Source organism: Symphalangus syndactylus, chromosome 6 (assembly GCF_028878055.3).
Source record: "Symphalangus syndactylus isolate Jambi chromosome 6, NHGRI_mSymSyn1-v2.1_pri, whole genome shotgun sequence".
NCBI classification, from domain to species: Eukaryota; Metazoa; Chordata; class Mammalia; order Primates; family Hylobatidae; genus Symphalangus; species Symphalangus syndactylus.
In genome coordinates, this window is record NC_072428.2 from 70,852,329 (window position 1) to 70,876,299 (window position 23,971).

A 23,971-nucleotide genomic window follows, 5' to 3' on the forward strand; every position below is an offset into this window, starting at 1 on the left:
ATTAACGTGGCATGGTGGCGGTCGCCTGTAGTCCCAGCTACTCGGGAGGCTGAGGCAGGAGAATGGCGTGAACCCAGGAGGCGGAGCTTGCAGTGAGCTGAGATCACCACACTGCACTCCAGCCTGGGTGACGGAGCGGGACTCTGTCTCAAAAACAAAAACAAAACAAAACAAAAATCAATTTTGTCTATGATACTTTATTTATTTTCCTTTCCTGCTGTATTTTTCTCTGAAGCACTCATCACACTGTATTTCTCTATCAATTTCTTTTTTTTTTCAAAACAGCGTCTTGCTCTGTCATCCAGGCTTAAGCATGGTGCCATATCAGCTCACTGCAGCCTTGACTTCCCAATTTCAAGCAATCCTCTCATCTAAGCCGGTGTCTGAGAATACAGGAACATGCCACAACCCCAGCTAATTTTGTTTCTCTTTTCTTAGAGATGGGCTCTCACTTTGTTGCTGAGGCTGGTCTGGAACTGCTAAGCACAAGTGATTCTCCTGCTTCAGAATCCTGAAGTGCTGGTATTACAGGCCAGAGCCACTGTGCCAGCTTCACTTTTTCAATGTTGTATTTTGACTTGCTGACTTGTGTTTCTCACCCTGCGACCTCATTAGCTCTTTAGGTGCAAGAAAATCTGTCTCATTTGTTCATTTCTGCATTGGCTTAGAATGCTTATTAAGACACAGTAGGCACTTGATATTTTGAAGAAAAAAGTATTGTAAGTTATATCCTTAAGGATATCACCTTTAAAGCATCAAGATGACTTATAATATAAAAAATTAAGCTGATGATATCTCTCTCTTTCTCACAGAGCCAATTTCTTTCTTAGTGCTTGGGAGTGTCTTTAATATTATTTGTTTTTACTTTTCCATCAGGAAATCTTTACTTCTTTCAGAATGTATATGTAATTTCATTTCATCTCTTCTCTTCATAGTATTCATTTTATGTTTGAATTAGTAAATGATCCATACAGATTCTTCAGCCATGCATCTAGGCCCCATCTTGAACTACACTATGCTACCTTTTCTGCTACATCTCTAAGCACTGCCTCTCTCATCATATGGGTGTTAATCACATATGTGAACTAAGTGGAAATTCAATAGTACAATGGTTTATCTAGAATATAGTTTTCAGCACCCTCCGCCCCAATTTACCTGCCTGAAATTCCAAGAAATTTTCTATTAATTATTTTATGTAATGTAGTTTAATTTTATTTAGAAAATTAGAGAATATAGTTTTAAAACTTTTGACCTATATATACTGTTGACCCTTGAATAACACTGGTTGGAGCTATGTGAGTCACTTATAATTGGAGTTTCTTCCGCTTCTGCTACCCCTGAGACAGCAAGAACAACCCCTCCTCTTTCTCCTCCTTCTCTGATTACTCAACATGAAGATGATGAGGATGAAAACCCTTATAATGATCCACTTCCACTAATTAGATTTAGTATTCCATTAATGAATATTAAATATATATTTTTTTGATTTTCTTAATAACATTTTCTTTCCTTTAGATAACTTTAGTGTAAAAATACAGTATATATATAACATATAAAATATGCATTAATCAACTGTGAATATTATCATTAAGGCTTCTAGTCGACAGTAGGCCACTGATAGCTACGTTTTGAGGAAGTCAAACGTTATACGCTGATTTCTGACTACATGGGATCTCGGCACCCCAACCACCATGGTGTTCAAGTGTCAACTCTAAGTTTATTAAATATCATTCAAATACTCTGAGAATCTCTTTGTGAACAAAGACTTTATCTTTCTGTGAAACCCTGTTTATCTCAACCTGTAATTATTGCATTTCATAGTGATAGAGTATTTTATCATGCTTACTGATATGTTATATAATTTCCCAGGAAACAAAATTGTTTTAGCTGAATATTTTGATATTAGCAAGAAACCCTAATAAAAAGTTTGCTGCCATGTTGAAATGATTAGATAGAACCCTGTTGCTATTGTTCTGCTGCTCGCAGTAGCATAACAATTGACACCTTGGTTGTGCCCATTGCTCTGTCTGGTACACGGAAGCATTTGCTCTCCATGGATTTCTGATAATATCGTGCATTATATTAATATTTTTGAAGGTAATAGCTATATATTTCTAAAGTGTCCAAGAACTGTCACAAAGTTCTATATTTTCTCACAGTATTTTCATTTCTTGAATTATTTCTTAAAAAGTCTCAAATTTGGAAAAGAAAGACTGCTTTGAAAAAGACTTGACTTCTAAAATGATAATAGCAAGTATTTCAAAGTAACCTCTTGCCTAAGAGAAGAGAAATTACTAAAGAAGTCGATATTCCCCAATGAGAACATTTTATAATCGTTAGAATCAATGATTAGAGTCAGGTGTGGTGACTCACACCTGTAATTCCAGCAATTTGGGTGGGTGAGACAAAACTCCTGAGGTCAGGAGTTAGAAGCCAGTCTGGCTAACATGGTGAAATCCCATTTCTACTTAAAAACAAACCAAAAAAACCAGACAAACAAACAAACAAACAAACAAAGCTAGCCAGGCGTTGTGGCAGGCACCTGTAATCCCAGCTACTTAGGAGACTGAGGCAGGAGAACCACTTGAGCCCAGGAGGTGGCCAGCCTGGACAACAGAGCAAGATTCCATCTCAAAAAAAAAAAATAGATTATTGGACATACAATGTAAGAAGACATTTACAACAAAATATGAAGTAAGCAGAAAAATGTAAAGTTGTATATATAATTTGATTAATTTTATTCAACAAATATAGGAAAAACTTAAAGGGAGTTAATCAGGTAGTATAAGCACAGCATTATCTTCAGAGGAATATTGGGAGAATTGTTTCCTTATTGTTCACAATTCTTTCCAATTTTTTTTATGTGGGTAAAAGGTCAACAATGAGAATGAAAATGTAAGCAGATTCCATGAAGCTGATTTTCTATATTTAAAAGAAAAATGATATTTTCTCTCCCTGACAAAATGCCTCATCATTTGAATTATGGTTTGTTAAGGACACACGGCTTTTTCTTCCTTGATTATTTCTATATTTGTTTCATTTTCTCCAAATGATAGTAAAGGTCCAGTCTGTGTCTCTATGAGATGTTTACAATTCCTGAAACACCTGAGCAGTGCACTGCACGTAATAATAGTAATTTCTCACTAAGTAAATTAAGTTGAATGTTGAATTTCTCAACAAAAACTTTGAAATCTAAGGAAGAGACATGTCTTCATCCTTCTTTTCTTGTATGACTTCTTTCCCCTGTATCAAAGGATATGCGGTGTTAACACAGTATACAGAGAAAGAGAAGTGTGTGTGTGTGTGTGTGTGTGTGTGTGTCTTTGTGCATTTACATGTGTGTAGCCACATCAATTTTTGTATTTGTAGCAATGGATTGTGAATTTGATTCAGAAACCCATAGCATTTTATTGAAATTATGTTTTATTTGATTGTCTCATCTGTTTATGAGAGCTGCTAACAGATAGTCTGTGTTTCATTTACTATATACCATTTCAAAATCTGAGTTCATGATGCTAAATTCATAAATGTTGAATAGAGCTGACATCCAAATTATGGGGGTTGTAATTATTCCTATTTTTCCTTTGTCAACAGGGTGCAGTTGAAAGAACAATATAGACCTCCCATTTCATTCTAAAACTAGTGTGAGTTTAGGTAAGTATTTAACTCCTGATCCTTTATTATCTCATCTATGAAATGGGGCTACTAGCCTGCCCAACTTGCAGAATTGCTCTGAAGATTAAAAATCATGTATTGTATAAATATTCAAAACAGTAATTGGCTCATAGGCAGTGATCAGCCAGTTCTAAATGCCAACTGTTAGTAAAACTACATTATAAAAAGTAAGAGATAAATGAATGAATATAATAATTAATGCTTTCTTAATGTAATGATGGTTTCTCATTAGTTAATTACATTGTGACAGAATGGTATATTGAATTCAGTGACTCATTGTTCATCTACTCAGAGCTTGTTGATACATTTTCAATTAGATCGAATCATTCTTATTGCAATAGTAACCCCATCACTCCATTTGGACTGTAAGTTCTGTGAAAGCAGGGAGCGTTTGATTCATAGCAGGCATCCAGATATTGTAGAAAGACTGAAATAAGCACCATGTTTTATGTTCCTAATAGGTTTAGCTTTAAAAATTAGAATACTCTTGGTTATCACTTGGTAAATATTTATAATTTGTCAGGCATCTTACTAAACATTACTAGATTATTTTAATTTAATATTAATATTATTTCTGTGAGCAGATTACTAGGATACTTAAGGTGAAGAAAGTCTTGCCTATATTTGTATACCTGGGTTTATCAGTTAGTTATTATCGATGTAAATAAAAATCACTATCTTTTTTCCCATTGGCACATGCAGCTGTTTATGTACTTTCATAAGCTTTAGCAGAATAGTATTTAATAAGATTTAAAAATGTGGTAGCTACGTATTTTATTGTTTTTAATTTGCATATTATAGGAATTTAAAATACACATTTCATACTTGAAGAACACTGATTTGAATTGCACAGGTCTACTTAAGCACAATGTTTTCAAAAAATACGGTCAGCCCTTTCTATCTGTAGATTTCACATCAGCAAGCAAAGATAGGTAGAAAATACAGTGTTATTCACTGTAATCCCAAGTAATTAGGAAGCTGAGAAAGGAGAATTGCTTAAGCCCAGGAGTTTGAGGCTGTGGTGAGGTATGATCAATCCACTGCACTCCACCCTGGCAAAAGAGCAAAATTCCATGTCTTAAGAAAACATAATAAAATACAGTATTGAAGGAAAGAACCCCAAGTATGTAGAGGGCCAACTTTTTATTTTTAAAGATGGTAAACTTTATTTTGCCAAATTATTTTTTTCAAACTTATATTTTAAATACTAGTATTGCATACAGAAAATGACTTTGTTAAAAATATCACAAAGTAGTAAGGACATAAATCCAGAAGAAAAGGCTTTTAAGTGAGTCAATTTATTTCTATGGAACAAACCTCAACAATTATTTTTCCTTTAGCTTTGACATGTTAGAACTTTTTTCACAGAATGATACTCATTACATGAGCTTGAATCTGAGAACCTCAGATGTGGCCAATAAAGAACTAATGAAAAATGTGTAAAGTAAGAAAATTATGAATGTTTTTCTAAGAAACAAAACAAAATAAGGCAAAACTGTTATGTTCCATTGGGACTCTTAGCCATGTTTTTCAGAAATATTTTCTTTTATATTATTGCCTACTTCATTGTCTTAACAATATGAAGACCAGGATGTCAAAGGGCATTAGGCATGTGGTGAGAGTTACATTATGGCCAGTTAACACAAGGGAGGTCAGATGTAGCTCCACATTCCACATCCGCAGCTACCTTTCCTCACTGAGGCAGAGCAGGGTAATCCAGAAAGTCTTTTCAGACTCTGAGAATGCTGGACTTACATTATTCGGAAAATCACTTGAAAAGATGAAATATTAAATAATTTACACTAAAATCTGGATTATTATTCTGATAGATCAATTTGATTTGTTTAGTGTTTTTTTCACATTCAGCTTGTTAATTCCACAGAAGAGGGGGGCCTACTTTTCATGTATACGTGTCTTTTCTGCTGGACTTGAGTATGCACAAATTTCGATCTCTGTCAGTGTCCTGGAACCAATCCCCAGAGTTGACTGATTAAGTTCAGTTTTGTTCTGAAATTTTTATTTTGTCTATAGAAATGCATGTTCATGAAGTTACAACTATATTCATTTTATGTCTCATTCCAATATTATTGAGAATTATGAATAATCAACCAATGTTTCTGTAATGAGCATTTATTGATCCTTGGGGTTACCAGATAGACGTTTTTATAGGTAGGAAAACAAAAAATGATTCCCTGTTATAATATCACTTTTTCTCTTTTTTTGTACTGTGGAAAAATATCATAGATGATTTCTTGCAAGCCAATAGAAAATTTCAATATATATGTAGTAATGATAAATATAATATTCTCTCATACAATGTAATATAATTTTTGCATATCTTTATTTTCAGTATCTTTTTGTTTCTTATTTTAAAATAATGTTTATTTTAGAAACTGTAAAGATCAAGAAAGCCACAGCAGAAAGTAAATATCTGCCTAATTCCATCAGAAAAATATGAAATCATGGTTATATTCTTGTGTGTATAATTCTAGCCCTTTTCCTATTTTAAATATATTTTTGTGTAGTATACGCAAAACCCAGTAAATCTCTCTATATGTAAGGTATATAATCAACACATCTTTATTTGTTCTTTTTCATATTTTTGACATTTAGAGGTGTTTTTCTTCCTAAATCTTGACTATTGTAATTTTTTTCTGCCAATCATTGACTACTCCCAGGTTGATCTTATATGTATTGAAAGGGGTTAGGTCATTGGACAGCCAGAAATGGCTCCATCTTTCTGTCCAGGGATTATCAAAGTGTCTGGCTTGGGAGTAACAGCATGTTTTCAACAGTTCGATTGGTTGGCCAATGGCAGCATATTTTAAACTTACCCATCGCCCCAGCTTATTTTGTTGTTGTTCTTAAGAGACAGGTTCTCACACTGTCTCCCAAGCTGGAGTTCAGTGTGCAATCTTAGCTCACTGCAGCCTCAAACTCCTGGGCTTGATCAATCTTTCCACCTCAGCATCCAAAATCGCTAGGACTACAGTCACGTGCCACAGTGCCCAGCTAATATTTGTACTTTTATTTGTCGAGACAGGGTGTCCCTATGTTGCCCAGGATGGTCTCAAACTCCTGGCCTCAAGCAATTCTCCCACTTAAGCCTCCCAAATTTATGGGATTACAGTAACGAACCACCGCTCCTGGCCTTATCTATCTCTTCAGAGTTTGTCCTTCATTTCTAGGTCTATGACATGAAAATGTCTTTGCCTGTTCCATAAAACATTCGTCTGTCGTGGTCATATGAAATATTGCAAAATTATTTTTGATGTTTCTTCATGCTTTATGTTAAGTATTCTAACATGGTGGTGTGGCTTTTTTAAAAAGGACAAAAAAAAACACAATAGATGGTTGACTAATCACAAACAGGACTTTAAGGATCACAGTTGTGCTATGATTTATTATGATATATTAAATAATCAGCACTTACTTGTAATGTGCCTTGAGACAAACCATTTAGCAAGTTGATTTCTCAGATCTCAGTTTCCTCCTCTGGGAAATACTAATATCAACTCTGTGTAGTTTATCTTGAAGAATTAGAAAAATTGTAAGTAAATACTTTATTACCAAGCACGATTGCTGTGGTTATTTTATCATTGTTACTGTTGTAGCATTGAACCACTTACCACTTTAGGTTATTTGTGCGAAGTCAAATATTATTAATTAACACATATTTCATAAACTAGTCTTTTCCATTTTATTTATTTATTTATTTTTTAAATGATGGAGCCTTGCTTTGTAGCCCAGCCTGGATTGATCTCAGCTCACTGTGACCTCTGCCTGCCGGGTTCAAGCAATTCTCTGGCCTCAGACTCCTGAGTACCTGGGACAACAGACGCGTGCCACTCTGCCTGGCTAATTTTTTGTATTTTTAGTAGAGACGGGGTTTCACCATGCTTTCCAGGCTGATCTCGAACTCCTAACCTCGTGATCCGCCAACCTTGGCCTCTCAAAATGCTGGGGTTACAGGCTTGAGATACCTCGCCTGACCATAATAGTCTTTAGAGTTGATTTAATGTGGAAGTTTAGTTGACAACTGGCTGGTTCAAATTGTTAAATTAGAAATATTCAATGTTAGAATTGTCGAGTGCCCTTGTGTTTCTCTTCCATATCATTTGGGCAACCAGTAAACAGTATACTGTTTTATCAACAGGTATGTCATCTGTGCTCCAAGCAGCCACAGCAAGTATTCAGGGGAGTCATTTCCAGGAATTCCTAATGCTCTGTTTGATATTGAAAGGAACGTGGACCCATGCAAGGCTAAGGGAAAAGTGAAGAGAAAGGTTTGTTGCAGCCTTCACTGGGCAGGCAGCTTCAGAGGCTTTGAAACAAGTAGCCTAAGAGGATTCCTTAGAGAACCCATATTGAATTTGTGTGGTATGTCACTCAGAAAGAATCATGATGGGTATATTGATGTATTTTAAAATTAGTATTTTAGAAATAAAGATGGATAGTATATATAGTTATGTGAGTGTTAATATATTTGTCTGTGTATATATTTTTTCTTTTATTTTCTCGTTGTGGATTAAGAATAAAAATCAAAATTTATAATTATACAAGATTATTCTGAAGTAGAAGAATCAAAGTCAGTATTAAATCCAAGGGGAATGGACAAATATCGTAAAAGTCTCATCTGGCATTTTCAGGGAATCAAGTCTAATGTGTCCATGTCGCTTCATACATGGGAAAACATCAGTTTGTCATAGAGCACACTGCGGAATATGCGCAACTGCTCCAAGCCAGAGGCCTCATGCCCTGCCTGGCCTCCCAAGGCTGAGAGGACCACTATCTCAGCGCACTAGTTGGGATACTGATTAAATTACACTTTTAGTATATGTAATCACTCTATAGCATAAGAAATCATTATTTTGTATTAAAATATTTTATTTATGTAAAAGACTATAATATAACACACAAGTATAGAGAAAAATAGTAATGAACATTTGTGAACCTACTAGCCATATTAAGAAAATAACATTTCCAATATGTTTGGGTTCCCCGTGCACTAATGACAGTTGTGCTTTTTCACTGTCTTGAATTTTGTGTTTATCTTTATTTCCTCTGTTATTCTTTATAATTTTATCACACATGGCTATATTATTTACATGTTTTATGGTTTGGCTTTAGGTAGTTTTAAACTTTTTAAAATAAAATTATACCATGTATAGTTTTGTGGTACTTGATTTTTTTCCACGGGTCTTTAAGTGTTCAGATACATAGATAAGTAAGTAGATAGATAGATAGATAGATAGATAGATAGATAGATAGATAGACAGACAGATAGCGTTTATTCAAATGAAAGGAAGATTCAGGGTCTGTCAAGACAGAGAAAACATATAATAATGTGAATAGGGAAAGTTAATATAAAGAATGATTAATTATAACAGCATTTGAGCAAGGAAATACTGTGTAGTAGAACGTAAGAAGTCTAAATAATACGTGATGAGCACATATAAGGAATTGCCATTGTTTCCAGGGTGAAGTTGGAGTAGCCAATGAAGAGTCCCCTCACCCCTTGGCCTCACTGAATGTTAAGAAGTCGCTGTGCTGTTGCGCTTGAAAAACTTGCTTTAAGTCCACACTTCAGAGCTCCCCAGAAACTTGCCTTCTGGGCCACTTGTAAAGCTGTTTACAAAGAAATGTCATGCCAGACAGGCTCCACTTCAGATTTGGCAAAGGGCAGTATCAGGAGAAGCTCGTGGCTGCTCAGTTCTCCTGGCCACCATGAACTTCAGGAAGTGGATGCTATAGCAACTGCCTGAACTACACAATCTGGGCATTGGTGTATCCCTGTATGCCCTCCGGGCCACACACTGGAGATGACATTTCCGAAGCAGATTGGAAGCGCTTTTTTGGAATTTCTCTCCAATGCTTTCTACTCACACAGATTGACATCTTAACACGTGGCAAAGAAAAACATATTTAAAGAGTCCAGATCTATTTATGTAAACAATCAAGAGTGAGTTTGTAGTGGAAAACCCAAAGTTGGATAAATGGTGCACAATGATATATATTTGTTCATTTTCTGCTGTTGTACATTTGGAATGATTTTTGTATTTTGGTTTTGTGAACATGTCTCCTAATGTAAATAACCAATAGATTCTCTTTCCGGACAGTATCTTCCGATAACTGGAATGTCTGGGTTATAAAATTTGTGGATCATCAGTTCTATTGGGCAACGCCACCGCGCTTCAAAGTAATTTTATTTATTTAAATTTCCACTGACAAGGTAATCATGTTACACAAAATAATAGAAGTATGGATGATTGTGGCAAGTTAAAGAAATACAAGGAACTCACCCTTACTAGAATCCAAGGCATTTGTGGGAAGAACAATTCATACACTGAGCACCAAATACATCAAGTACATTTTGGAAGACATTGAGAGGAGTGTAATTACTTTCCTGTAGTTTATCAAAATCCCATAATAAGGTTAAGCAGGTAGGAATATAGGCACATTTCCATTTCAGAAAGCATTCTGGTCTAGATAGAATAGAAGGATATCAACCCAGGAAGAGAACAGAACTAATATTGTGTGTGTGTGTGTGTGTGTGAGACAGGGTCTCACTCTGTCACCCAGGCTAGAGTCAGTGGCACAATCCCTGCTCAATGCAACCTCAACCTCCTGGGCTCAGGCAATCGTCCAGCCTAAGACTTAGCTGAGGTTACAGGCATGCACCCTCATGCCTGTCTAATTTTTGTATTTTTTGTGGAGATGGAGTTTCACCATGTTGCCTAGCCTGGTCTCGAACTCCTCACCTTGACCGGGCAAGCCACCTCGGCCTCCCAAAGTGCTGGGATTACAGGCATGAGCCACCATGCCAGGCCCCACAATCTTTTCTCATGACAACTGCTGTCACTTAGACTTTACTATCAGAAAATATAAGACTACCCTCATCCTTTGGGTTTCAGCTTAGGTGTCATTTCTTTTAGGAAGACTTTTAGGATGACTGTCCCTTCCTTTGTATCAACTACTAGACCATGAGCTCCTTAAGGACTTAGTCTTGGTTTTTTTTACACTTTTTTTTAAATTTTACTTTAATTTTTGGGATACATGTGCAGAACGTGCAGGTTTGTTACAATTTTGGCTCCAATCTCTACCAGTAAGGAGAGTCCATAGCAGACACTTATTTTGTGAGTAATCAGAGTAGCGCACATAAGAGACCCTCTGAGACATTCTGTGCTTTGAAAAGAAGAGCTGCACTGCACACTAGGATTACCACAATGCCTTTGTTATGGGGTTTGGCCGAGCATGCCCACAGGGTTTTTGTGATGTCATTGATAGAGGGTTGGACAGTATGGTAGATGTAGGACAGTGTGCATATTATTATTCAAAAAAGTGGACCAAAGCCTGCACAATGCTTGAAGGCTTTGTCAGCTTTCAATCAACTCTGCCAGCATGCAAGAAGCATGCACCCAAAATATTGTATGTAATTTGGTGGCTTAGGAAGATACTTTGGCAACATATTTAATGTCACTGAAAGGAAAACAGTTTTCGGAGACAGACTGCCTGGTTCCTAACCCTAGTTCTCCTACTTAATTAGAGTATGCCTATGGACAAATTATTAAATTTTCCTGTTCTTATGTTTCTTAATCCTTAAATGAGTATAAAATATTATTTATCTTATGGGGTTGCTGTAACAATTAAGTAAGTTAGAACATGTGAAGCACTTAGAACAGTTTTTAGCACAGAATTGGTGATCAATAAATGTCTGTTATTTTCACTTGAATGACAGAGTATTTTTTAGTTAGGTAAGGAAATACTGCCTTTTCTCTCTTACCTACTCTGCATGATAACACACTTGTAGTAAAATAGATAACTTTTTCAGCTTCTGGCACTAAAATTTGCAACTATTTTTTATTCTTTCATAAGCATCTCATAAGTTGCTTATTGTTTATTTCTGTCTAATGCAGGGCCGTCTACAAAATGTGGAATCAAATTTTTACTGAGAAGTGAGAATACCAGAAAGTCTTTCTTCTCTACACTTAGGTAGATAATATGCAACATTTTAAGAAGTATTTGAATCTGTTTTAACAGAATAACATTTGTGGAAAAGTCTGCATATATATATCTATGATTACCTTTTCTTAACTTTATGGGATATATTTTTTGAAGCATAATGCTGATGAAATGACACTTCAGAAAACATACTAATTTGCAATGCCATGGACTGATTAAAAAGACAGCCACTTCATCTTTTTCTAGGATATGCTGACTTTTATGAATTTTATAATTTTTTAAATGTCTCTTAATATGTAAATGGTGACTTTTATATAGATTTCTACTTTTTCAACTTCTAGCAAGGTTTGTTAATTTTAAGTTTACAAAAATGACCTAAATCCCCAAACACTAGATAATTTATGAATACAACTATGTATAAACACTGGTGATTTATTAAATCATGGTAAAAGAAAACAAAATCTGTTAGTATGGCAACCGTTTTACAAATAACTTTCATGCACTATTAAAGATAATTATGGACATAATTATTGTGTAAATAACAGCCAGGTGCCATGGCTCATGCCTGTAATCCCAGCACTTTGGGAGGCCGAGATGGGTGGATCACCTGAGGTCAGGAGTACGAGACCAGCCTGGCCAACTTGGTGAAACCTTATCTCTACTAAAAATACCAAAATTAGCCGGTCACGGTGGCAGACACCAGTAATCCCAGCTACTCGGGAGGCTGAGGCAGGAGAATCACTTGAACCTTGGAGGCAGAGGTTGCAGTAAGCCGAGATCCTGCCATTGCACTCCAGCCTGGTTGACAGAGGGAGACAGCACGTCAAAAAAAAGAAAAGTAATAATAATTATTATTATTCTGTAAATTAATTATTATATAATTTTAAAAACATGAATACATAACATTGTTATAGATAGTTATGTATATATATATGTAAAGTTTTGGTTTTAAAATTATTCAAAAAAGTGGATAAATAAAAAACAGATTTTATTTTCATATAAATCCATCATTAGGAAATAGTCATAAAATAGTAAAAATAAGAAAAACAGCTAATTGTGTCAACCATTATATATACAATTTTGTGAAACACAATTAAATTCCTTGTTATACTTTTTTAAACAAGAGAGTTACACAGCACAGATGTGTTGGTAATCCCAGTTAATGTTTTATCTTTGAACATATTCAGATAAATAACGGCTAGGCACTTCAGCAATTATAATTTTAAAACGAAGTGAGAAACAAAATTTTAAAGTCAGCATGTGGCCCGGTGCAGTGGCTCACACTTGTAATCCCAGCACTTTGGGAGTCCAAAGTGGGTAGATTACCTGAGATCAGGAGTTTGAGACCAGCCTGAGCAACATGGTGAAACCCCGTCCCTACTAAAACTACAAAAATTAGTTGAGCTTAGTGGTGGGCGACTGTAATCCCAGCTACTTGGGAGGCTGAGGCAGGAGAATCCCTTGAACTCGAGAGGCAGAGGTTGCAGTGAGCTGAGACCAAGCCCTTGCACTCCGGCCTTGGTGACAGAGCGAGATACCGTCTCAAACAACCAAACAAAACAAAACAAAACAAAACAAAACAAAACAAAGCAGAAATCAGCATGTGATAATATTTAGTGAAATAATTGTTATACTTAAAATATTTCTTTGAATACCTTGTGTTAAGTCAACTTTCTTGCATCTCATTCCAAACTTGTCTGTTGAGCTTTGAGCCCCCAAGTGTGGTTTTCAACAATTTATAAACCTAATCAGCCAATTTACCCATTTCTATGCAATCTAATCAACCTCAGGAATTGGGTGTGGTCTTTCGTGGGCCCATACACTTTCAAAGGATGCTTCTCCAGAGGTTTCTCTCTCCTTCAGTGAGGACCCACTGGATTTGTGGCTGCTGGGCTTTGGAGCATCAGGAGTGACTTCTAATCTGCATATCTACAGAGCTTCTAGACTGAGACCATTCATAGCAGTCTTGTGAGTATAAAATGTGCAGCAAAACCATCATGCTCACTTTTACTCTTAAAAATACTTTAAATTTACCTGGCAGCATGCTTGGGTCTTTTCTAAGCAAACAAATAACTGTCTTGGTGATTTTACGGAAAATCAATATAAAGTATCTTCAATTTGTAAGGTATGGTTTGTGTTCCCTTGCTATTTCATTCTTTTTGTGTGACTGTTTTCTGTATTGTTAGATTTTTCTTAAGTGTGAAAAGATATATTTCCATAGTTTCATGCAATGATAGAACCCATAAAATACCTAAAATGTTCACTAGAATGTGGGCATGTAGTAGTGGTTATAATGTACCCTAAAGTGAATGTTAAAAATGTTGAATTACTTTGAAAATTCTTGTTGCAAAGGTCTTATTTGCTGTCTCTTCAAAATTTGCAGTTTGCAGACTAGATTTGAAAGCTGTTGAAAATAGACTTAATCGGCCGGGCATGATGGCTCATGTTTTTAGCCTAGCACTTTGAGAATCCAAGGCAGGCAGATCGCTTGAGGTCTAGAGTTAGACACCAGCCTGGCCAACATGGTGAAACTCGGTCTCTATTAAAATTACAAAAAAATTATCCTGGCATGGTAGCGGGCGCCTGTAATACCAGCTACTTGGGTGGCTGTAGCAGGAGAATTGCTTGAACCTGGGAGGTGGAGGTTGCAGTAAGCTGAGATCGCGCCACTGCACTCCAGCCTGGGTGACAGAGTGAGACTGCATCTCAACAACAACAACAACAAAAAAAAAAAAAAAGAAGAAAGAAAGAAAGAAAATAGATCAATAGATCTAATCAAGTGGCAAGGGCTCCCAAGAAGCTGCAACTTCCAAGTCACAAAGGGGAAAGGTGAATTCGCGGCCACGCTTTCATTAACTGCATTTCTGGGTTTTCTAGTGTAGAGTGGAAAACCTAACACATATCTTCATTTTTTTGTTATTTTAGAAGACAATTAATTGTTGATTAATTCTTGCTAATTATTATAGGTGAAATATTGGTATTTCAGAATGTGAAAGTGTTCTCTCTAATCATCTGAATTGACTATGGGAAAAAACTTTCCTAATTAAAAATAATAGGTATTATTTACATTTAATGTATTGAAAGGAAGAGTTTTGATATTAAAGTTAAAAGGACAAATTTAGTGACTGATAATTTTAGGAGTTGACAATCCACTCTGATTAATCAATCTTAGACAAAAGCTACTTTATTTATAATTGTCTGAGCATACTTCTTAGGTGAGTTTGGAGGCAGGGAGTATAGAATAATACCATAGATACTGAGTGTCTTTCATATATTATCATCATGGAATCATTAAGAGAGATAGAATGACAGAGACCTGATGGCATTCAGAATGTACTTCTTCATTAATTAGCTTATATAAGTGAAATCATCCCAGCTTTTACCCTCCGCCCAGGCTTTAAGCTTGTCTAAGTAACTGGGAATGATTGAGAGCACGGCTTGTTTAACAAAAATGCCATGAGGACTGTTGTCTCATTTTCTCATTTGCATCATGGTTGTTCATATCCATAAGTTTCATACCCATGAATTCAACTAATCTCAGATAAAAAATATTTACAGGGAGAAAAAAGCAGCTGTACTGAACATGCAGTTCTTCTTTTTTTTTTTTTTTGAGACAGAGTCTCACTCTATTACCCATGCTGGAGTGCAGTGGTGCAATATCGGCTCACTGCAACCTCCACCTCCTGGGTTCAAGCTATTCTCCCACCTCAGCCTCCCGAATAGCTGGGACTACAGGCAGGTGCCACCACACCCTGCTAATATTTTGTATTTTTAGTAGAAACGGGGTTTCACCATGTTAGCCAGGATGGTCTCGATCTCCTGACCTCGTGATCTGCCCACCTCGGCCTCCCAAAGTGCTGGGATTACAGGCATGAGTGACCGCGCCCTGCCAAACATGTACATATTTTTAATTTTCTTGCTATTCCTAAACAGTATGGCATTACAAGTATTTATATAGCATTTACATTGTATTAGGCATTCAAAGTAATCTAGACATAAAGTATTCAGGAGGATAGGTTTAGGTTACATACAAATCCCACACCATTTACTAATAAGAGACTTGAACATCTTAGGATCTTGGTATCTCAGGGAGTCCTGGACTGAATGTTCGATGACTATTGAGGGAAAATTTTATAAATCCCATATGTTTGCATTTACTATGTCTCAGTTTGTACTGGAGCTAACTTATTAGACATATTGGACAGAGCTCAAGTAGACAAGGAAAATTGTCCACCAGCCTTTTTTTCCTTTTCATCGGGGCAAATAAAAATAAGAGAAAGAAATTCTCACTTTTTTTTTTAATTTTCAGGAACATGGATTCAGATGCCCTGCGAGTCTTCCAGAATGAGCTCATTTGCTGCATTTGCCTGAAATACCTGATAGACCCGGTCACCATTGACTGTGGGCACAGCTTTTGCAGGCCCTGCCTCTGCCTCTGCTCAGAAGAAGGCAGAGCATCAATTCACTGCCCTTTGTGCAGACAAATCTCAGAGAAGCCCAACTTCAACACCAGTGTGGCACTCAAAAAGCTGGCTTCCCTAGCCAGACAGACCAGACCTCAGAACATCAACAGCTCACACAATATCGGTGTGCTCCATGAGGAGACTAAGGAGCTCTTCTGTGAGGCTGAAAAGAGATTGCTCTGTGGGCCCTGCTCTGAGTCACCAGAGCACATGGCTCACAGCCACAGCCCAATAGGATGGGCTGCTGAGGAATACAGGGTACGTGATGCCGCTAAGGCAGTTTGAATTATGTAGAATCCCAAATAAGAATGATGAGGGCCTATGATAATGATGGTGATGAGAATGCAGATGGTGTAGGGGGTGATAATTCCATGTCAATCGTGACACATAAATGTGTCCTTTCAATGTTGCTGACTAATTTGGCACTCTAAACATAGTTGTGTTGAGACTTCGCTAAAGGAGGTTTCCTTAGAAACATTGTTCAAACATATAGAATGGAGCTGTGGAGCAGGTGGCCAGCACCAAGAACACTGTTCAAAGTCAGGTTATATAAAAGCCAGTTTCTCAGAAAATTGATGATATTATCAGAAGGGTCCCTTAAAACTCTCTATTATGTTTCTATCACTTTTCACATCTAAATTATTAGAACCAAATGTGTTTAATTTGGAAAAATCTGACCACTCCACTCTAACTTAATTTATGTTTCTTTCAATGACAGCCTTTTTTTTATTGATAAGGGGATGAAATCTACTATACTGTCTTCATTATTGCTAAGCTTCTTGCTTCTTTTGCAGGAGAAACTTATAAAGGAAACGGACTATTTATGGAAAATCAATCAAGAGACACGAAACAATCTAAATCAGGAAACTAGCAAATTTCATTCGTTAGAGGTAAGAATGAAAATGTTTTCTTTATTTTTATGCAAATAAACATGATATTAGCTTATAATTTTTAGCTAAATTCAAACTACCAGTTGAAAGATAGTTATTTCATCCCAAGAAAATGTAGTGATTTCAATTGATATAATAGCAGTTGCAAACAGAGAAGCCCACACAAGCTAGCCAAATTAAATCTAGTATATTGGATAAACGGCATGATGTCTATTCTAGTTCACATTTGAAGGTTGGTATCAACCTTTTCAGACACTGCAGATGAGACAACATTTCACTAAGTTTGGGTATGAGGAAGGTGAAAGCAATAGAATAGTATATAGAGTAAAAATATGGTAAAAGTAAAAAAAACTGCATAATACGGTGTATGGTTAAATGTTTTTTAACATGTAGGCGAATCAGACATGGAAAAATCCTAAAAGAGAGATTAATAGAGGAAATAATTGACTCAGTAACAAATGTGAAGAAGCGTCACAGTGACAGAAACCAGGAGTCTTTATAAAGGCTTGATTTAAAAAGGGAGAGAGAATAGGAACATTGAAAAAGATGGACAGAAAAAGATAGCAAATATTCAAGACTCCTTGCAGGAGTGAGGCAGAAAGTTTATAAGTTGCTTGATTACACCCAGCATATAATTATTTGAAGTTTTCTATTGAGAGTGAGAACATGTAATCCTTTTAACCGAACGTCTCTGCAGAACTATGTGTCATTAAGGAAGAGGATAATCAGTATTCAATATCAAAAGATGCATATATTTCTCGAAGAGGAGGAGCAACTGCATCTGCAGGCACTGGAAAGAGAAGCAAAAGAGCTTTTCCAACAACTACAAGACAGTCAAGTGAGAACGACCCAACATTTAGAAGGGACGAAAGACATGTACAGAGAGCTGTGGGAGACATGCCGCATGCCTGACGTGGAGCTGCTCTAGGTGAGGAGGGAGGGTCCATCCTCAGAGACAGGAAGCCTTTGCTGGACAGTGCTGCCAGGACATGCAAATATCACCTGCATATGTCACTGCTCTAAGCTAAGTGACACATGCTGTCTGACTTCCACCATTTCCTTTCTCCATTCACTTATTACTGCATACTTTGGTAATCTTTGAGAAATTTTTGCCATTTTAGCCGATAGCATATAACAAAGTTCTCTTCAATATAATTTGGAGTGCTATCCACACAGAGAGATCATCCAAAATCATTAGAACTCTAGGCCAGGGGAGGTTAGTAATAATCCATTTACATGCCCTAGTTCCTCCTCACTCTGATGTCCCAGACAGCAGTGACTTGCTGAAGACATTGAGGGGTTTCCCCTTTCCTGGGCAAGATTTCTCAAAGCTGCTCATCAATGTCCATGTACTCTGTTTCTCATATGGTTCTCTGTTTTGTTTTAATAGTTGTCATGTGTCGTCAGAGCTTTCCTTGGAAATAAGATTAGGAAATTAATGACACTGGAAACCTAGATATCTTTGCTTTACTCCACCATCTCTTGCTGAGCTCCTTTCTTCTTAATGCCCACTGATGAAGCTTTTATTGTTAAGTTGAGGTTCTGTTATTAATCTAGCTTTGAATGATTCCTTAGTAGGAAATAAAAAGATATACATTATTAAAACAGAAAGAAACAAGAGTGTGAGAAAAGATGCAGAAGGAAAAATCTCTCATAATTAATATTATCTTTTATTTTTTTGCAGGATGTGGGAAATGTATCAACAAGGTGAGTTTACACTAAAAACAATGCTATTTCTGAAAAGTTTGTTCTCTTGTGAATGAAGGGGATGTATACATTTTGAGTACTAACATCGTTGTCAGGGGCTATTTCCAATTTTATTTCACAAGAGGGCCTGAGGTCATCTTCTCTTTGGTCTGGAAAGTTTTCATCTTAAAATTTGTATGAATTAAAATATACATAAAAACAATTTGTCATTTGGAAGTTTGTTCTCCCAATCCATCCATCCTGACCAGCCATACCCCACAGATCTTAATACAAAATTACTCTGAGGAATCATAGTGGCATCTTCTACTTTAGAGGGGTCAGAGGTTAAAAAAAAAAGGACAGAGGGAGAAGAGAGTTTCCCTAAGGATGGGCTGAGGAGGGATGTTTTGTTCCTAAAAGCATCAATGACCCGGGCCTGCTCCATCACCGTACACCCAGTTCTAGGAAAGACCTCAGGAAAATGGTTGCCTCAGCACCCTCAGCAGCAGGGTTCTCAGGCTGGAATTAGACTCCTTTGATTTGCACAAAAGATTAAAGCCTTTTGTCTCAGTGAACATTCTCTGTTACACAATGACTAGCATTAATGGCAACTGCAGCCTGAGGTCCCAAAGGTTTTTGTCTGAGTTTGCTGCTCTCTGAAGTATTCCCAAGATTTCTGCCTACCCTCAGGGGGTGTGATGGGCAGATGGAGGCAATGACTTTTAATGACTTTAGAAGTTGTGTAATGTCTGAGAATAACATATCTGGGGAAATTGGGTTTTTATGGAAGTAAAATTTAGAAAAAGTAACATCCTTATGGCCCCTAGAGTGTGGAATAAAATGTACAACCAGTTAACCAAAACGGGCAGAATTCTGAGGAAACATCTTATATGAAAATGTGATATCTTTGTATGACTGTGTGATTAACTCTGGGCCTGGAACTATAGCTGTGGCCATTTGCTTTGCAGGACTGATTTGGCACAGATGCAAAAGCCCCAGCCAGTGAACCCAGAGCTCACTTCATGGCGCATAACTGGAGTCCTAGACATGCTCAACAACTTCAGAGGCAAGAGCCAGCTGCTTGGCAGTCCAGCCTCAAATTATTTCCTTATTGGGTCCCTTGGTTGAGGCTTTTCCCACTTAAGTTTTATTAGTTTTGACATGTAGGTAATACATACATTTCCAAAACATGTGCATCTTCTCTACCTGCATAGTAATATTACAATGATCAAAACTCAATTTCCTGACTTACAGTTTGATGAAAATGTAAAGAAAGATACATACTTTATCTGCAGAATAAGAGGACAAAGAGTATTTAGATCATGTAGTTATGAAGACACTGCTTCTCACGGTGGCATCAGTATTTCATATTTATTCAATTTAATTCAATTTTGAAGGCTTAGATTTGGCATAATGGTTTTTAATTCTTTCTATTCTATGTGCATTTACATGCATTCTACAAGTAACCTTTATTATTTACAAAATCAGAACATTTTGATCAACAAAGAAAATGACTGAAATATCCAGAATCAGGAGAATTCTAATGCCATCAGATACATCTCATAACAAGTGAAAAGTGAGGGATCTGTGAACGTGGCTTAACCATGTTAGGCCCATTCTAGAGAGCAGGTCTAAGTAGCAGAGGGCAGGAACCCAGAGTAGATTGAATCAGGAGCTAAACAGATAATGTAAAGCCAGAGTATTCTTTTCAGAAACTTATAAATTTTACATGTGTTAATTTCTACCAAATTTTTTATGTTTGAGACTATAACAGGCATTACTTACATTCCAATAAATTCTCACATCACAGCAAATTGATGTCTACCTGTTGATGATCTTAAACACAAATAATACAAGATTTTTCTATTGAAGAAAAAAAAACATTTTAGATATATCCTGAAACAAACTATGCAGAGATAGACATTAAAACATTACTTCACCCAGTGAGATGGTCACATTTTTTTTCTATTATTTAAGTAATAATACATAATTGTATGTGCTGTAGAGGTGTAATAACATTTCATTTTCATGGATACATGGCGCTGAACTCTCTTGGCTTCCTTTTTTCTGTATTTTCTCGGAAGAAGGGCAAATGAAGTGAATAATTGGGCACAGAGCCTCTGTCCCTCACAGCACTCACTAATATAATATTTTTTCCTTGTCAGTGGATAATGCTCTGAGCACGGAAATGATTCCTTGCTATATAAGCCTTTCTGAGGATGTGAGATATGTGATATTTGGAGATGACCATCTCAGTGCTCCCGTGGATCCCCAGGGTGTGGAGAGCTTTGCTGCATGGGGAGCACAAGCATTCACCTCCCGCAGGCATTTCTGGGAGGTGGATGTGACCCTCTCCTCCAACTGGATTCTGGGAGTGTGTAGAGATTTCAGGACTGCAGATGTCAATATCGTTATTGATTCTGACGAAAGTTTTTTTTTTTTTTTTTGAGACGGGGCCTCGCTCTTTCTCCCAGCCCGGAGTGCAGTGGCGCAATCTCGGCTCACTGCAAGCTCCGCCTCCTGGGTTCAGGCCATTCTCCTGACTCAGCCACTCGAGTAGCTGGAACTACAGGCGCCTGCCACTGCGCCCGGCTAATTTTTTGTATTTTTAGTAGAGACGTGGTTTCACCGTATTAACCAGGATGGTCTCGATCTCCTGACCTCCTGATCTGTCTACCTCGGCCTCCCAAAGTGTTGGGAATACAGGCGTGAGCCACCGCGCCCGACCAGAAACATTTTTTTTAATTTCCTCAAAAAGGAGGAATCACTGTAGTCTCTCCACAAACTCTCCACCTTTAATTCAGTATGTGCAAAGGCCTCTGGGTCGGGTTGGGTGTTTCTGGATTATGATAACGGATCTGTGAGTTTTTTTGATGTTTCTAAAGGTTCTCTTATCTAAGATTTTCCTCCTTCCTCCTTCTCTTCCCCTCTGAGGCCTTTCTTTTGCTTTGCTTGTACATGAAAAGTTGGTTTCATGATGATTTATTGTGACCTCCCATATATGAGGCAAATAGTGTCCTAAGACCCTACGTGTGAGAGCCTGTGGGCTCATTGTAACCTCGGAATGTAATTACTTTATGGTTATAAATGGGATAACCACCTTGAATGTGTACATTTGTTAATTAAGTTATTTTAATTAATAAATTATTGTGGAATCTTTACTAGAACATCAATAATTTTTTTGTACTAGTTTTGTTGAGATTCATTCACTTACCGTGAAAGTCATGTTCTAATGTATTTAATTCAGAGATTGTTAGTATATCACACTTGTGCAGGCATCAGAGCTCTCTACTGCCTGTGCACTTTTATCACTTCTGGAAAAATCCCAATACACATTAACATTTATTCTCCATTCACCCTCCCCCATTCCTTGACATCACATAATCTATTTTTTATGTTTTTGCATTCAGGTAAATAAAATCATATGATGTACGTTCTTTTTTTAATCTGATTCCTTTTTCAGAGAGTATGTTTTCAGTTTGTACACACTGTAAATCATTTGTCTTAGTTGTATATTTGAACCAGGCTGGGGTAGAATAATGAAGTGGTGGATATCTTATCTTACAAAGAATAAAAAGAGTGCTTATTTTCTTTTTAAGTCTGAGCAAGGTAAGTTGACCTCACAGACTTTATTGTTTCTCAACATCCTAGTTATTAATCACATTTCAGCTCATACAACAGATTTTCAGTGCCGAGTTGCTCTGCTATTATATCTTCTCTGAATATATTATATCAGATTGTAATATTCAGAAAACTCTTATACTTATTACTACCAGATTGAAAATTCCAAGGAGGCAATGGCAGTATTTGTCTTCTTTGCTAATATATGACAATTATTCAATGCAATTTTTAGAATAGATCACACAGTAAATAAGATGAGTAAATGGATAAGTAGAGGAGTTAATATATATAAATATTATTCTAACATTAAGAAACTTTTCCAAAATATAAGTAACAAAATAGGATAGAACATACTAATGAATATCTATCAAAAGATAAGAAATAAATTGATTTTCAGATTCTTATCAAAGATAACACTATTATGTTAGGGTTTAAAATAATTGTAGCATAATTTTTACAGGGTTCATTTCAATTGTCTTAGGTTTTTAATATAAACAATCGAAAGAGGAAGGTTCCTATATAAGATGATGGGGAACAGGAACAGGACTTAGAATAATGGAGGCTGTCCTTATTTAAAATGACATATAAACTTAATTACTTACTAAGCATAAAGTGGCATAAACCTTCTTATGCAGTAGAAAGAACAAACTTGGTTTACATTTTAAATAAGAATCCAGATGATAGAGAATGGAAAATTCTATAAGAGAATGTAATAGCTACGTCTCCTAGCACACCGGCTTATGTGCTCTAACAAAGACCACGAATTTGAAATGATTCAGAAGGTGCATTTCTCTCACATGTTTCTACCAATATAGGAATTGGTCAAGAAGAAGACTGACATCTTCAACAAGTGAATTTTACCTCTTTGTGCAGGAAACTTCCATTTATTGCCATGTCGCATGCAGAAGGAAGGCCAGAAGAAAAGTAGGAGGGACAAGAGTATTTGGCTTTAAGGAAATAACCTGATGTTTCTCACAATGCTTTTATTCCTCTCCTATAGGTTCAAAATTAGGCAGATGGGACACCAAGTTGTAATGTATCTGGGAATGCTTTTTACACTCTAAACCATATTTATTCTTATCATTTGATACAGAAAACAAATTAAATGACTGGAACAACTGAAAATAACCCAAGAGATTTGTTCAATGAAACAAAGGTGAACCTCAACCAAATAGATAAGCTGCTGCCTAAGGTTAGCACCAGTTGTTATTCAAGAGTGAGTAAACCCTGCTTTTTACCACTGTCGAGGTGTCCAGTGTCGTCCTTTTTAGAGCCTGGCTAGCTGAGGGTTATGTGGCAAGAAACATCTTATTTATATTTTAGTCCCTTAAATGAACGATTTTGATAGGAATAATTCTCCAAATTTTGAAGATATGTATCAGAAAGATTCTCTTATTCCTTCATTCTATATCACATAGACTATAATAAACTGTCTCTCTTCTGCCTCCACATATTTCATGCAGAATATTAGGAGTTAGCAGAAAGAAAGCCTATCACCAGCTTCTTTTGGACTCGCTGCCTTTTTCCAAGTGATCTGAGCTGATAAAATTATTCACCTCAGGGCTCCAACCCAGCACTCCTTTTTGATTTTCACCAATGTTTTGTGAGCTTTTCTGTTGATGCTAAAACTCTATGCAACAGTCAAAGCCTCATAATTTAATTACATTATTTGTT

General features: G+C 36.6%; 1 pseudogene; it reads left to right on the forward strand.

Annotated features, from left to right (window-relative positions):
• Nucleotides 1-15,950: 15,950 nt before the first annotated feature.
• On the forward strand, nucleotides 15,951-21,638 carry LOC129483938 (putative tripartite motif-containing protein 64B; annotated as a pseudogene).
• The last annotated feature ends 2,333 nt before the right edge of the window (nucleotides 21,639-23,971 follow it).